The sequence below is a fragment of the Oncorhynchus masou genome, unplaced genomic scaffold, assembly GCF_036934945.1.
Source record: "Oncorhynchus masou masou isolate Uvic2021 unplaced genomic scaffold, UVic_Omas_1.1 unplaced_scaffold_1318, whole genome shotgun sequence".
Lineage (NCBI taxonomy): Eukaryota > Metazoa > Chordata > Actinopteri > Salmoniformes > Salmonidae > Oncorhynchus > Oncorhynchus masou.
Window position 1 is genome coordinate 24,473 of NW_027003045.1, and position 17,558 is coordinate 42,030.

The following is a 17,558-nucleotide window of genomic DNA, read 5'->3' on the forward strand; positions in this document are numbered from 1 at the left end:
GTGCTGCCTCCTCTCATTGACAGGGGAACTGCAGGCTAACTCAGTGCTGCCTCCTCTCATTGACAGGGGAACTGCAGGCTAACTCAGTGCCTCCTCTCATTGACAGGGGAACTGCAGGCTAACTCAGTGCTGCCTCCTCTCATTGACAGGGGAACTGCAGGCTAACTCAGTGCTGCCTCCTCTCATTGACAGGGGAACTGCAGGCTAACTCAGTGCTGCCCCCTCTCATTGACAGGGGAACTGCAGGCTAACTCAGTGCTGCCTCCTCTCATTGACAGGGGAACTGCAGGCTAACTCAGTGCTACCTCCTCTCATTGACCAGGGTAACTGCAGGCTAACTCAGTGCCTCCTCTCATTGACAGGGGTACTGCAGGCTAACTCAGTGCTGCCTCCTCTCATTGACCAGGGGAACTGCAGGCTAACTCAGTGCTGCCTCCTCTCATTGACAGGGGAACTGCAGGCTAACTCAGTGCTGCCTCCTCTCATTGACAGGGGAACTGCAGGCTAACTCAGTGCCTCCTCTCATTGACAGGGGTACTGCAGGCTAACTCAGTGCTGCCTCCTCTCATTGACCAGGGTACTGCAGGCTAACTCAGTGCTGCCTCCTCTCATTGACCAGGGTACTGCAGGCTAACTCAGTGCTGCCTCCTCTCATTGACAGGGGAACTGCAGGCTAACTCAGTGCTGCCTCCTCTCATTGACAGGGGAACTGCAGGCTAACTCAGTGCTGCCTCCTCTCATTGACAGGGGAACTGCAGGCTGACTCAGTGCTGCCTCCTCTCATTGACAGGGGAACTGCAGGCTAACTCAGTGCTGCCTCCTCTCATTGACAGGGGAACTGCAGGCTGACTCAGTGCTGCCTCCTCTCATTGACAGGGGAACTGCAGGCTAACTCAGTGCTGCCTCCTCTCATTGACAGGGGAACTGCAGGCTAACTCAGTGCTGCCTCCTCTCATTGACAGGGGAACTGCAGGCTAACTCAGTGCTGCCTCCTCTCATTGACAGGGGAACTGCAGGCTGACTCAGTGCTGCCTCCTCTCATTGACAGGGGAACTGCAGGCTAACTCAGTGCTGCCTCCTCTCATTGACAGGGGAACTGCAGGCTAACTCAGTGCTGCCTCCTCTCATTGACAGGGGAACTGCAGGCTAACTCAGTGCCTCCTCTCATTGACAGGGGTACTGCAGGCTAACTCAGTGCCTCCTCTCATTGACAGGGGAACTGCAGGCTGACTCAGTGCTGCCCCCTCTCATTGACAGGGGTACTGCAGGCTAACTCAGTGCCCCCTCTCATTGACCAGGGAACTGCAGGCTAACTCAGTGCCTCCTCTCATTGACAGGGGAACTGCAGGCTAACTCAGTGCTGCCTCCTCTCATTGACAGGGGAACTGCAGGCTAACTCAGTGCTGCCTCCTCTCATTGACAGGGGTACTGCAGGCTGACTCAGTGCTGCCCCCTCTCATTGACAGGGGAACTGCAGGCTAACTCAGTGCCTCCTCTCATTGACGGGGAACTGCAGGCTAACTCAGTGCTGCCCCCTCTCATTGACAGGGGAACTGCAGGCTAACTCAGTGCTGCCCCCTCTCATTGACAGGGGAACTGCAGGCTAACTCAGTGCTGCCCCTCTCATTGACCAGGGGAACTGCAGGCTAACTCAGTGCTGCCTCCTCTCATTGACAGGGGAACTGCAGGCTAACTCAGTGCTGCCTCCTCTCATTGACAGGGGAACTGCAGGCTAACTCAGTGCCTCCTCTCATTGACAGGGGAACTGCAGGCTAACTCAGTGCTGCCTCCTCTCATTGACAGGGGAACTGCAGGCTAACTCAGTGCTGCCTCCTCTCATTGACAGGGGAACTGCAGGCTAACTCAGTGCTGCCCCCTCTCATTGACCAGGGGAACTGCAGGCTAACTCAGTGCTGCCTCCTCTCATTGACAGGGGTACTGCAGGCTAACTCAGTGCTGCCTCCTCTCATTGACAGGGGAACTGCAGGCTAACTCAGTGCCTCCTCTCATTGACAGGGGAACTGCAGGCTAACTCAGTGCTGCCTCCTCTCATTGACAGGGGAACTGCAGGCTAACTCAGTGCTGCCTCCTCTCATTGACAGGGGAACTGCAGGCTAACTCAGTGCCTCCTCTCATTGACAGGGGTACTGCAGGCTAACTCAGTGCTGCCCCCTCTCATTGACCAGGGAACTGCAGGCTAACTCAGTGCTGCCTCCTCTCATTGACAGGGGTACTGCAGGCTAACTCAGTGCTGCCTCCTCTCATTGACAGGGGAACTGCAGGCTAACTCAGTGCTGCCTCCTCTCATTGACAGGGGAACTGCAGGCTAACTCAGTGCCTCCTCTCATTGACAGGGGAACTGCAGGCTAACTCAGTGCTGCCTCCTCTCATTGACAGGGGTACTGCAGGCTAACTCAGTGCTGCCTCCTCTCATTGACAGGGGAACTGCAGGCTGACTCAGTGCTGCCTCCTCTCATTGACCAGGGGAACTGCAGGCTAACTCAGTGCTGCCTCCTCTCATTGACAGGGGAACTGCAGGCTAACTCAGTGCTGCCTCCTCTCATTGACAGGGGAACTGCAGGCTAACTCAGTGCTGCCTCCTCTCATTGACAGGGGAACTGCAGGCTAACTCAGTGCTGCCTCCTCTCATTGACAGGGGTACTGCAGGCTAACTCAGTGCCTCCTCTCATTGACAGGGGAACTGCAGGCTGACTCAGTGCTGCCCCCTCTCATTGACAGGGGTACTGCAGGCTAACTCAGTGCCCCCTCTCATTGACCAGGGAACTGCAGGCTAACTCAGTGCCTCCTCTCATTGACAGGGGAACTGCAGGCTAACTCAGTGCTGCCTCCTCTCATTGACAGGGGAACTGCAGGCTAACTCAGTGCTGCCTCCTCTCATTGACAGGGGTACTGCAGGCTGACTCAGTGCTGCCCCCTCTCATTGACAGGGGAACTGCAGGCTAACTCAGTGCCTCCTCTCATTGACGGGGAACTGCAGGCTAACTCAGTGCTGCCCCCTCTCATTGACAGGGGAACTGCAGGCTAACTCAGTGCTGCCCCCTCTCATTGACAGGGGAACTGCAGGCTAACTCAGTGCTGCCCCCTCTCATTGACCAGGGAACTGCAGGCTAACTCAGTGCTGCCTCCTCTCATTGACAGGGGAACTGCAGGCTAACTCAGTGCTGCCTCCTCTCATTGACAGGGGAACTGCAGGCTAACTCAGTGCTGCCTCCTCTCATTGACAGGGGAACTGCAGGCTAACTCAGTGCTGCCCCCTCTCATTGACAGGGGAACTGCAGGCTAACTCAGTGCTGCCCCCTCTCATTGACCAGGGAACTGCAGGCTAACTCAGTGCTGCCTCCTCTCATTGACAGGGGAACTGCAGGCTAACTCAGTGCTGCCTCCTCTCATTGACAGGGGAACTGCAGGCTAACTCAGTGCTGCCCCTCTCATTGACAGGGGAACTGCAGGCTAACTCAGTGCTGCCTCCTCTCATTGACAGGGGAACTGCAGGCTAACTCAGTGCTGCCTCCTCTCATTGACAGGGGAACTGCAGGCTAACTCAGTGCCTCCTCTCATTGACAGGGGAACTGCAGGCTAACTCAGTGCTGCCCCCTCTCATTGACCAGGGGAACTGCAGGCTAACTCAGTGCTGCCTCCTCTCATTGACAGGGGTACTGCAGGCTAACTCAGTGCTGCCTCCTCTCATTGACAGGGGAACTGCAGGCTAACTCAGTGCCTCCTCTCTCATTGACAGGGGAACTGCAGGCTAACTCAGTGCTGCCTCCTCTCATTGACAGGGGAACTGCAGGCTAACTCAGTGCTGCCTCCTCTCATTGACAGGGGTACTGCAGGCTAACTCAGTGCTGCCTCCTCTCATTGACAGGGGAACTGCAGGCTAACTCAGTGCTGCCCCCTCTCATTGACAGGGGAACTGCAGGCTAACTCAGTGCTGCCTCCTCTCATTGACAGGGGTACTGCAGGCTAACTCAGTGCTGCCTCCTCTCATTGACAGGGGAACTGCAGGCTAACTCAGTGCTGCCTCCTCTCATTGACAGGGGAACTGCAGGCTAACTCAGTGCCTCCTCTCATTGACAGGGGAACTGCAGGCTAACTCAGTGCTGCCTCCTCTCATTGACAGGGGTACTGCAGGCTAACTCAGTGCTGCCTCCTCTCATTGACAGGGGTACTGCAGGCTAACTCAGTGCTGCCTCCTCTCATTGACAGGGGAACTGCAGGCTAACTCAGTGCCTCCTCTCATTGACAGGGGAACTGCAGGCTAACTCAGTGCTGCCTCCTCTCATTGACAGGGGTACTGCAGGCTAACTCAGTGCCTCCTCTCATTGACAGGGGAACTGCAGGCTAACTCAGTGCTGCCTCCTCTCATTGACAGGGGTACTGCAGGCTAACTCAGTGCTGCCTCCTCTCATTGACAGGGGTACTGCAGGCTGCCATTAGCAACTAAATGATCAAGAACATACATCTGAACTTCTTCCGTGTGTGATTTTAAACTAATCGGCTTAAGAACATCTGGTGTAATAGAGGTATTTACTGGTAACATGATTGTGTTCAATGTTTTATTTTATTTACACAGAGATTAACCACGAAGCCATTTTCCCATTCACTATACTGCGGTATCCCGTTTTCTGCAAACAATGCCTACTGTACCGCGGTCGGCCATGAACTTTGTGGGCTTCATTGAGAGGGGGCAATCGTTCTCCCCTGGCGTCAAACATTGAGCACAACATGCGTCTGTGCTCTCCACAGCCATCTAGTGGTTCTTGCCGTAAAATGAGTGTTCTCGTGATCGACAACATTGGTGAAACAAAGAGGTTCATAACTGCCGTGATGCAGGTCTGAAACAACAGTCTTTACTATTCTGGGGTTATTACACTGACGGTACATGTTGCAGTGAGCCTTCGTGTTAAATGGTTAACTGTTTCTTACCTCCACAGCCTCGTCCTTTATCAATGACAGCTCTGTGTTGTTTCTGGCCACAAAGTCATACTTGGATTTGGCAAACAGTTTTGGCTGACCTCTGCTGCCGTGGGCCTCGTAGTTCCTGTTCACGTCAGAGGTTAAGAGGTCAGGGGTTAGACGGATGGACTAACAGTAGAACAGGGACTGAAACACTGAGGATGAATGTACATGTCGTATCCAATCATATCATCATCCAAAACCACAACATGCATTGCGCACAACAGACCAAGCACATCTCAACATCCAAAAAACCCACAGTACAGTACGACACTGCAGGAGACACACTGCACGGTGTGGTGGTACAAGCTACTCTTATGGACAAGACTGAACTGGGATAAAGCCAAACATGGACCACAGACACCTACATGCTACTGCTACTGACTGTCCCAGCCGAGGAGAAGTGGCCCAACTTTAACATCAGAGGTTAGAGAGAGAACAGAGGGATAGGGAGAGGATAGAGGGGGCTGTGATTGATCACGATTACCCCTAGCACCCAGAGTTGTGATGTTTTTATAGACAGTAGAACATTATAGAGTCAGTGTTAGCCTGTTAACCCCTAAGAGGATAAGAACGGAGGATGAGAATCCCAATGGAAAGGAGACAACACTGTGAATACAGACACAATGTCAGAGGATCCGGTGTGAACCAATAGGGGAGAGTAAGAGATGAGATTGGCAGATTCTACACCAGTAGGAATTAACTACTTCCTGTCCCTCATGCTGCTACGTTTAGCTAGCTACCTGACGCTCATTATGTTTATTCAACGATTAGCTAGCTACTACCTGACGCTCATTATGTTTATTCAATGATTAGCTAGCTACTACCTGACGCTCATTATGTTTATTCAACCGTTAGCTAGCTAGCTACTACCTGACGCTCATTATGTTTATTCAACGATTAGCTAGCTAGCTACTACCTGACGCTCATTATGTTTATTCAACGATTAGCTAGCTACTACCTGACGCTCATTATGTTTATTCAACCGTTGGCTAGCTAGCTACTACCTGACGCTCATTATGTTTATTCAACCGTTGGCTAGCTAGCTACTACCTGACGCTCATTATGTTTATTCAACCGTTAGCTAGCTAGCTACTACCTGACGCTCATTATGTTTATTCAACGATTAGCTAGCTAGCTACTACCTGACGCTCATTATGTTTATTCAACCGTTGGCTAGCTAGCTACTACCTGACGCTCATTATGTTTATTCAACCGTTGGCTAGCTAGCTACTACCTGACGCTCATTATGTTTATTCAACCGTTGGCTAGCTAGCTACTACCTGACGCTCATTATGTTTATTCAACCGTTGGCTAGCTAGCTACTACCTGACGCTCATTATGTTTATTCAACCGTTAGCTAGCTAGCTACTACCTGACGCTCATTATGTTTATTCAACGATTAGCCAGCTAGCTACTACCTGACACTCATTATGTTTATTCAACCGTTAGCTAGCTAGCTACTACCCGATGCTCATTATGTTTATTCAACCGTTGGCTAGCTAGCTACTACCTGACGCTCATTATGTTTATTCAACGATTAGCTAGCTAGCTACTACCTGGCGCTCATTATGTTTATTCAACCGTTGGCTAGCTAGCTACTACCTGGCGCTCATTATGTTTATTCAACCGTTGGCTAGCTAGCTACTACCTGACGCTCATTATGTTTATTCAACCGTTGGCTAGCTAGCTACTACCTGACGCTCATTATGTTTATTCAACCGTTAGCTAGCTAGCTACTACCTGACGCTCATTATGTTTATTCAACCGTTGGCTAGCTAGCTACTACCTGACGCTCATTATGTTTATTCAACGATTAGCTAGCTAGCTACTACCTGACGCTCATTATGTTTATTCAACCGTTGGCTAGCTAGCTACTACCTGACGCTCATTATGTTTATTCAACCGTTGGCTAGCTAGCTACTACCTGACGCTCATTATGTTTATTCAACCGTTAGCTAGCTAACTACTACCTGACGCTCATTATGTTTATTCAACGATTAGCTAGCTAGCTACTCACTGGGATGTGATGTTTATTCAATTGTTAGCTAGCTACTTCCTGGGATGTGATGTTTATTTTCACAGTTACCTAGCTACTTCCTGGGATGTGATATTTATTAAATCGTTAGCTAGCTAGCTAGCTACTCACTGGGATGTGATGTTTATTCTACAGTTTGCTAGCTACTTCCTGGGATGAGATGTTTATTCTACTGTTAGCTAGCTACTACCTGGGATGTGATGTTTATTCTACCGTTAGCTAGCTAGCTAGCTACTTCCTGGGATGTGATGTTTATTCTACCGTTAGCTAGCTAGCTAGCTACTCACTGGGATGTGATGTTTATTCTACCATTAGCTAGCTAGCTAGCTACTCACTGGGATGTGATGTTTATTCTACAGTTTGCTAGCTACTTCCTGGGATGTGATGTTTATTCTACCGTTAGCTAGCTAGCTAGCTACTTCCTGGGATGTGATGTTTATTCTACCGTTAGCTAGCTAGCTAGCTAGCTACTCACGGGGATGTGATGTTTATTCTACCGTTAGCTAGCTAGCTAGCTACTCACTGGGATGTGATGTTTATTCTACAGTTTGCTAGCTACTTCCTGGGATGTGATGTTTATTCTACCGTTAGCTAGCTAGCTAGCTACTTCCTGGGATGTGATGTTTATTCTCTCTCAGACAGAGAGATGAGATTGGAAGATTCTACAGCAGTAGGAAAGAATATGTTTCCCAGTTGAGAGGGGACAGTATTACAGTTCAGATTCAGAGTAAGTGAAGTGTGCCCAGAGGGACATTGGTTTCATAGACGGTAAAACATGGCCAGCTCTTCAGGGCGTTGGGTTCAGTCAGGTGACCACAGTGTTACCGGTCTACGTGTCGTGAGACGGCCTGGTTGAAGGCCTGCACGGCCATGCCCTGGTCCGAGAGGTGCATGCGTTTGTAGGCCTTGTTGTCCAATGCATACCCTTGTGAAGACTGGAAGTCCTGTACACCTGGATGCTGAGGGAGACAGAACACAAACACATCAGCTGAACCCTCAGTTATTATCACTGATGAAGAGACTGATCAATGGACTGTCATTAGTCATCATCATTACTGATGAAGGGACTGTCATTACTGATGAAGATGAAGACTGTCATTACTGATGAATTGATGAAGGGACTGTCATTATTGATGAAGGGACTGTCATTATTGATGAAGGGACATCATTACTGATGAAGGGACTGTCATTATTGATGAAGGGACTGTCATTATTGATGAAGGGACTGTCATTATTGATGAAGGGACTGTCATTATTGATGAAGGGGCTGATGAAGGGACTTCATCAATTGACTGTCATTATTGATGAAGGGACTGTCATTATTGATGAAGGGACTGTCATTATCGATGAAGGGACTGTCATTATTGATGAAGGGACTGTCATTATTCATTAATTGGGACTGTCATTATTGATGAAGGGACTGTCATTATTGATGAAGGGGACTGTCATTATTCATCAATTGACTGTCATTATTGATGAAGGGACTGTCATTATTGATGAAGGGACTGTCATTACTGATGAAGGGACTGTCATTATTGATGAAGGGCTGTCATTATTGATGAAGGGACTGTCATTATTGATGAAGGGACTGTCATTATTGATGAAGGGACTGTCATTATTGATGAAGGGACTGTCATTATTGATGAAGGGACTGTCATTATTGATGAAGGGACTGTCATTATTGATGAAGGGACTGTCATTATTGATGAAGGGACTGTCATTATTGATGATTGATGAAGGGACTGTCATTATTGATGAAGGGACTGTCATTATTGATGAAGGGACTGTCATTATTCATGAATTGACTGTCATTATTGATGAAGGGACTGTCATTATTGATGAAGGGACTGTCATTATTGATAAACGGACTGTCATTATTGATAAACGGACTGTCATTACTGATGAAGGGCCTGTCATTACTGATGAAGGGCCTGTCATTATTGATGAAGGGACTGTCATTATTGATGAAGGGACTGTCATTATTGATGAAGGGACTGTCATTATTCATCAATTGACTGTCATTATTGATGAAGGGACTGTCATTACTGATGAAGGGACTGTCATTATTCATCAATTGACTGTCATTACTGATGAAGGGACTGTCATTACTGATGAAGGGACTGTCATTACTGATGAAGGGACTGTCATTATTGATGAAGGGACTGTCATTATTGATGAAGGGACTGTCATTATTGATGAAGGGACTGTCATTATTGATAGGGGCTAGGGGTCAGAGTTTATGAGCTAGGGGTCATAGTTTAGGGATTAGGGGCTAGGGGTCAGGGTTTAGGGATTAGGGGTCAGGGTGCGTACCTCAGTAGACAGCCTGTGAACCATCTCCTCCTGTCTAATGATCTCAGAGTGGTTTAGGGGTTAGGGTTCAGGGTGCGTACCTCAGTAGACAGCCTGTGAACCATCTCCTCCTGTCTAAGGATCTCAGAGTGGGAGAGGGTCTGGGTCAGCTGATTCAGCTCTGCCTCTCGTGATTGGGGGACGAACGGCATCATGGGAGGTTCCCAACCATCACGGAACTGCAGCGTACACGGAGGGAAGTAGTGGTCCTTAGGCCACTCCAACCTGGAGAAGGGGTAAGTGGGAGAGAGGGAGGGAGGGGGAGAGAGAGGGAAATAGAGAGCGATAGGAAAAGAGAGAGAGAAAGAGGTAGGAAGAGAGAGAGAGAGAGAGAAGAGAGAGGTAGAAAGAGAGAGAGGGAGAGAGAGAAAAGGAAATAGAGAGCGGTAGGAAAAGAGAGAGAGAGAAAGAGGTAGGAAGAGAGAGAGAGAGAGAGAGAGAGAGACAGACAGGAGAGAGAGAGGCATTATTGACTTCAAAATGCTTTTGGCTCAATTTGGCATGAGGATCTGCTACAAATTGATGGAATGTGGTGTTGGGGGAAAAACATACAACATTATGAAATCCATGAACACAAACTGGCAAAAACACATTTCTTCCCAAAGGGCCGTGGGGTGAGACAGGGATGCAGGAGGGCATACAGCAGCATCTCAGGTAGACTAAAATAATGGTGTTACTCCATACAGCAGCATCTCAGTTAGACTAAAATAATGGTGTTACTCCATACAGCAGCATCTCAGGTAGACTAAAATAATGGTGTCACTCCAAACAGCAGCATCTCAGGTAGACTAAAATAATGGTGTTACTCCATACAGCAGCATCTCAGTTAGACTAAAATAATGGTGTCACTCCATACAGCAGCATCTCAGTTAGACTAAAATGATGGTGTCACTCCATACAGCAGCATCTCAGTTAGACTAAAATAATGGTGTCACTCCATACAGCAGCATCTCAGTTAGACTAAAATAATGGTGTCACTCCATACAGCAGCATCTCAGTTAGACTAAAATAATGGTGTTACTCCATACAGCAGCATCTCAGTTAGACTAAAATAATGGTGTTATTTCATACAACAGCATCTCAGTTAGACTAAAATGATGGTGTCACTCCATACAGCAGCATCTCAGTTAGACTAAAATAATGGTGTCACTCCATACAGCAGCATCTCAGTTAGACTAAAATAATGGTTTTACTCCATACAGCAGCATCTCAGTTAGACTAAAATAATGGTGTCACTCCAAACAGCAGCATCTTAGGTAGACTAAAATAATGGTGTCACTCCAAACAGCAGCATCTCAGTTAGACTAAAATAATGGTGTCACTCCATACAGCAGCATCTCAGGTAGACTAAAATAATGGTGTTACTCCATACAGCAGCATCTCAGTTAGACTAAAATAATGGTGTCACTCCATGCAGCAGCATCTCAGGTAGACTAAAATAATGGTGTTATTCCATACAGCAGCATCTCAGTTAGACTAAAATAATGGTGTCACTCCATGCAGCAGCATCTCAGTTAGACTAAAATAATGGTGTCACTCCATACAGCAGCATCTCAGGTAGACTAAAATAATGGTGTTACTCCATCAGTAAGTGAACAGAAGGTCCTTTAATAAAGAGGTTGGAGACCGATATTACCGTTAAACCCACGTTAACCAAACATTCACCCCTATGACCCCATGTTAACCCCGTCGTGACCTCTAGCCTCCTACCTGCACTTGGTCCACCCCTCCCCCAGGGCAACCCACAGGTGTCTTTCCTCGGCCGTCCCAGCTGAGTGCAGGAAGTCTATAGCCTCTATGGTCAACAGAGGAACCACCACGCTCTTAGCCAGCTCTGTCCCTCCAGAGGTCTGGATCACCTGGAGGAGAAGAGTTTAAACCATTACCCTCACCACTAACTACTAGGCTCTTAAACCCTCACCACTAAATACTAGGCTCTTAAACCATTACCCTAACCCTCACCACTAACTCCTAGGCTCTTAAACCATTACCCTAACCCTCACCACTAACTACTAGGCTCTTAGCCAGCTCTGTCCCTCCAGAGGTCTGGATCACCTGGAGGAGAAGAGTTTAAACCATTACCCCCACCACTAATGACTAGACTCTTAAACCATTACCCTCACCACTAACTACTAGGCTCTAAAACCATGACCCTCACCACTAACTACTAGGCTCTTAGCCAGCTCTGTCCCTCCAGAGGTCTGGATCACCTGGAGGAGAAGGGTTTAAACCATTACCCCCACCGCTAACTACTAGGCTCTTAAACCATTACCCTAACCCTCACCACTAACTCCTAGGCTCTTAAACCATTACCCTAACCCTCACCACTAACTACTAGGCTCTTAGCCAGCTCTGTCCCTCCAGAGGTCTGGATCACCTGGAGGAGAAGAGTTTAAACCATTATCCTCACCACTAACTACTAGGCTCTTAAACCATTACCCTAACCCTCACCACTAACTCCTAGGCTATTAAACCATTACCCTAACCCTCACCACTAACTCCTAGGCTCTTAAACCATTACCCTAACCCCCACCACTAACTACTAGGCTCTTAAACCATTACCCTAAACCCCACCACTAACTACTAGGCTCTTAAACCCTTACCCAAACCCTAACCACTAACTACTAGTCTCTTAAACCATGACCCTAACCACTAACGACTAGGCTCTTAAACCATTACCATAACTCTCACCACTAACTACTAGGCTCTTAAACCATTACCCTAACCCTCACCACTAACTACTAGGCTCTTAGCCAGCTCTGTCCCTCCAGAGGTCTGGATCACCTGGAGGAGAAGAGTTTAAACCATTACCCCCACCACTAACTACTAGGCTCTTAAACCATTACCCTCACCACTAACGACTAGACTCTTAAACCATGACCCTCACCACTAACTACTAGGCTCTTAGCCAGCTCTGTCCCTCCAGAGGTCTGGATCACCTGGAGGAGAAGAGTTTAAACCATTATCCTCACCACTAACTACTAGGCTCTTAAACCATTACCCTAACCCTCACCACTAACTACTAGGCTCTTAAACCATTACCCTAAACCCCACCACTAACTACTAGGCTCTTAAACCATTACCCTAAACCCCACCACTAACTACTAGGCTCTTAAACCCTTACCCAAACCCTAACCACTAACTACTAGTCTCTTAAACCATGACCCTAACCACTAACTACTAGGCTCTTAAACCATTACCCTAACCCTCACCACTAACTCCTAGGCTCTTAAACCATTACCCTAACCCTCACCACTAACGACTAGGCTCTTAGCCAGCTCTGACCCTCACCACTAACTACTAGGCTCTTAAACCATTACCCCCATCACTAACTACTAGGCTCTTAAACTATTACCCTAACCCTCACCACTAACTACTAGGCTCTTAAACCATTACCCTCACCCTCACCACTAACTCCTAGGCTCTTAAACCTTTACCCTCACCACTAACTCCTAGGCTCTTAAACCTTTACCCTCACCACTAACTACTAGGCTCTTAAACCCTCACCACTAACTACTAGGCTCTTAGCCAGCTCTGAGCCTCACCACTAACTACTAGGCTCTTAGCCAGCTCTGACCCTCACCACTAACTACTAGGCACTTAGCCAGCTCTGTCCCTCCAGAGGTCTGGATCACCTGGAAGGTTGTGGGGATGGAGTGGAGTGGAATCTGGCTTAACCATAACAGAGCAGAGCAGTCTGTCTCTCACCATCCTGACTGGTGTGAACAGGAACAGAACATGGAATAACAGAGTAGAGCAGTCTGTCTCTCACCATCCTGAGTGGTGTGAACAGGAAGTGGACCAGATCATCAGCGCTGGGGTTCTGGATGTGGGACTTCAACTTCCCCTGGAGGAGAGAGACACGGAAAGTCATACAAATGTAAAAGAATGTTAGATGGTTTTTTGTTGTTGTTTTTTTTACAGTTAAAGTATATATTAAATAACATCATTCATCTTTGGTGTCTTACCAGCAGGTTGAAGGCATGTTTGAACTTCTGGAAACAGTCAACAAACTCCTCCTGAGTGGGAGGCTTGGCTCGCAGTGTTAGCACTCCCTCTGGTGGACAGAGAGAGACATGACAGGTAACACAGTATTACAGTAGGATAGTCACTAGTCTAGTACATACAGTATTACAGTAGGAGAGAGAGAGAGACATGACAGGTAACACTCAGTATTACAGTAGGATAGTCCCTAGTCTAGTACATACAGTATTACAGTAGGATAGTCCCTAGTCTAGTACATACAGTATTACAGTAGGAGAGAGAGAGACATGACAGGTAACACTCAGTATTACAGTAGGATAGTCCCTAGTCTAGTACATACAGTATTACAGTAGGAGAGAGAGAGACATGACAGGTAACACTCAGTATTACAGTAGGATAGTCCCTAGTCTAGTACATACAGTATTACAGTAGAATAGTCCCTAGTCTAGTACATACAGTATTACAGTAGGATAGTCCCTAGTCTAGTACATACAGTATTACAGTAGGATAGTCCCTAGTCTAGTACATACAGTATTACAGTAGGATAGTCCCTAGTCTAGTACATACAGTATTACAGTAGGATAGTCACTAGTCTAGTACATACAGTATTACAGTAGGATAGTCCCTAGTCTAGTACATACAGTATTACAGTAGAATAGTCCCTAGTCTAGTACATACAGTATTACAGTAGGATAGTCCCTAGTCTAGTACATACAGTATTACAGTAGGATAGTCCCTAGTCACTAGTCAAGCAACATCAATTGTTTTCCGAATTGTTTCCTGTTTTGATGTAAATGGGAAACAGTAACGAGGTCATGGAGAGTAGAATGAAGATCAGGGCCAGGCCAGAAGGACTACAAACTAGATCTAAAGAACTACACCACCCAACAGTAACGAGGTCATGGACAGAAGAATGAAGATCAGGACCTGGCCAGAAGGACTACAAACTAGATCTAAAGAACTACACCACCCAACATTAACGAGGTCATGGACAGTAGAATGAAGATGAGGACCAGGCCAGAAGGTCTACAAACTAGATCTAAAGAACTACACCACCCAACAGTAACGAGGTCATGGAGAGTAGAATGAAGATCAGGACCAGGCCAGAAGGACTACAAACTAGATCTAAAGAACTACACCACCCAACAGTAACGAGGTCATGGACAGAAGAATGAAGATCAGGACCTGGCCAGAAGGACTACAAACTAGATCTAAAGAACTACACCACCCAACAATAAAGAGTTCATGGACAGTAGAATGAAGATCAGGACCAGGCCAGAAGGACTACAAACTAGATCTAAAGAACTACACCACCCAACAGTAACGAGGTCATGGACAGTAGAATGAAGATGAGGACCAGGCCAGAAGGACTACAAACTAGATCTAAAGAACTACACCAACCAACAGTAACGAGGTCATGGACAGTAGAATGAAGATCAGGACCAGGCCAGAAGGACTACAAACTAGATCTAAAGAACTACACCACCCAACAGTAACGAGGTCATGGACAGTAGAATGAAGATCAGGACCAGGCCAGAAGGACTACAAACTAGATCTAAAGAACTACACCACCCAACAGTAACGAGGTCATGGACAGTAGAATGAAGATGAGGACCAGGCCAGAAGGACTACAAACTAGATCTAAAGAACTACACCACCCAACAGTAACGAGGTCATGGAGAGTCGAATGAAGATCAGGACCAGGCCAGAAGGACTACAAACTAGATCTAAAGAACTACACCACCCAACAGTAACGAGGTCATGGACAAAAGAATGAAGATCAGGACCAGGCCAGAAGGACTACAAACTAGATCTAAAGAACTACACCACCCAACAGTAACGAGGTCATGGACAAAAGAATGAAGATCAGGACCTGGCCAGAAGGACTACAAACTAGATCTAAAGAACTACACCACCCAACATTAACGAGGTCATGGACAGAAGAATGAAGATCAGGACCAGGCCAGAAGGACTACAAACTAGATCTAAAGAACTACACCACCCAACAGTAACGAGGTCATGGACAGAAGGATGAAGATCAGGACCAGGCCAGAAGGACTACAAACTAGATCTAAAGAACTACACCACCCAACAGTAACGAGGTCATGGACAGTAGAATGAAGATCAGGACCAGGCCAGAAGGACTACAAACTAGATCTAAAGAACTACACCACCCAACAGTAACGAGGTCATGGACAGTAGAATGAAGATCAGGACCAGGCCAGAAGGACTACAAACTAGATCTAAAGAACTACACCACCCAACAGTAACGAGGTCAAGGAGAGTAGAATGAAGATCAGGACCAGGCCAGGAGGACTACAAACTAGATCTAAAGAACTACAACACCCACCTCCGGGTCCCTTCTTCTTGTTCTTTTTAGATTTCTTCCTCTTAGAGAGCTCGTTGAAGGCCTCAGCCGCTTTCTGCAGTTTGGTCACGAAGAACTCGATGTGGTCCAGAATGTGGTTCAGGATTTGCTGCAAGAGAAGACAGTAGTGTTTAAAAGACACACAACCACAGACAGACTTCCTTTGTTAATCACTAAATGAAGTCATGTAATGTAATGTAGGTGTAGATTGACAGTCGCTGCCAGGCTCAACATGAGCTGTGTTGTTGCTGGAGATGCTGCTACAGTCAATCAGTGTAAAACACTAGGACTTTCCTTTACAACAGCAGTCCCTGTTTATCTCTTCTCCGTGTATTTTCCAAGCTTGGCGAAAAAGAATAGCGTGGGAGAGGAGGGTAGTGCCTCATACTGTATCACATGCTGCATTTACTTTAAATCTGTAATGATTAACTACAGAAGAGACTACTGATCCAAGACTCCTAATAGTGGTGTATCCTTGTTGTTACTACAGAACAGACTACTGATCTACAGACTACTGATCCAAGACTCCTAATAGTGGTGTATCCTTGTTGTTACTACAGAACAGACTACTGATCTACACACTACTGATCCAAGACTCCTAATAGTGGTGTATCCTTGTTGTTACTACAGAACAGACTACTGATCCAAGACTCCTAATAGTGGTGTATCCTTGTTGTTACTACAGAACAGACTACTGATCCAAGACTCCTAATAGTGGTGTATCCTTGTTGTTACTACAGAACAGACTACTGATCCAAGACTCCTAATAGTGGTGTATCCTTGTTTTTACTACAGAACAGACTACTGATCTACAGACTACTGATCCAAGACTCCTAATAGTGGTGTATCCTTGTTGTTACTACAGAACAGACTACTGATCCAAGACTCCTAATAGTGGTGTATCCTTGTTGTTACTACAGAACAGACTACTGATCCAAGACTCCTAATAGTGGTGTATCCTTGTTGTTACTACAGAACAGACTACTGATCCAAGACTCCTAATAGTGGTGTATCCTTGTTTTTACTACAGAACAGACTACTGATCTACAGACTACTGATCCAAGACTCCTAATAGTGGTGTATCCTTGTTGTTACTACAGAACAGACTACTGATCTACAGACTACTGATCCAAGACTCCTAATAGTGGTGTATCCTTGTTGTTACTACAGAACAGACTACTGATCTACAGACTACTGATCCAAGACTCCTAATAGTGGTGTATCCTTGTTGTTACTACAGAACAGACTACTGATCTACAGACTACTGATCCAAGACTCCTAATAGTGGTGTATCCTTGTTGTTACTACAGAACAGACTACTGATCCAAGACTCCTAATAGTGGTGTATCCTTGTTGTTACTACAGAACAGACTACTGATCCAAGACTCCTAATAGTGGTGTATCCTTGTTGTTACTACAGAACAGACTACTGATCTACAGACTACTGATCCAAGACTCCTAATAGTGGTGTATCCTTGTTGTTACTACAGAACAGACTACTGATCCAAGACTCCTAATAGTGGTGTATCCTTGTTGTTACTACAGAACAGACTACTGATCCAAGACTCCTAATAGTGGTGTATCCTTGTTGTTACTACAGAACAGACTACTGATCCAAGACTCCTAATAGTGGTGTATCCTTGTTGTTACTACAGAACAGACTACTGATCTACAGACTACTGATCCAAGACTCCTAATAGTGGTGTATCCTTGTTGTTACTACAGAACAGACTACTGATCCAAGACTCCTAATAGTGGTGTATCCTTGTTGTTACTACAGAACAGACTACTGATCCAAGACTCCTAATAGTGGTGTATCCTTGTTGTTACTACAGAACA

The 17,558-nt window shown here is 46.7% G+C and overlaps 1 pseudogene; it reads right to left on the bottom strand.

Annotated features, from left to right (window-relative positions):
• Positions 1-4,947: 4,947 nt before the first annotated feature.
• LOC135530290 (epidermal growth factor receptor kinase substrate 8-like) overlaps positions 4,948-17,558 on the bottom strand; it is a 32,213-nt pseudogene continuing 19,602 nt past the window's right edge.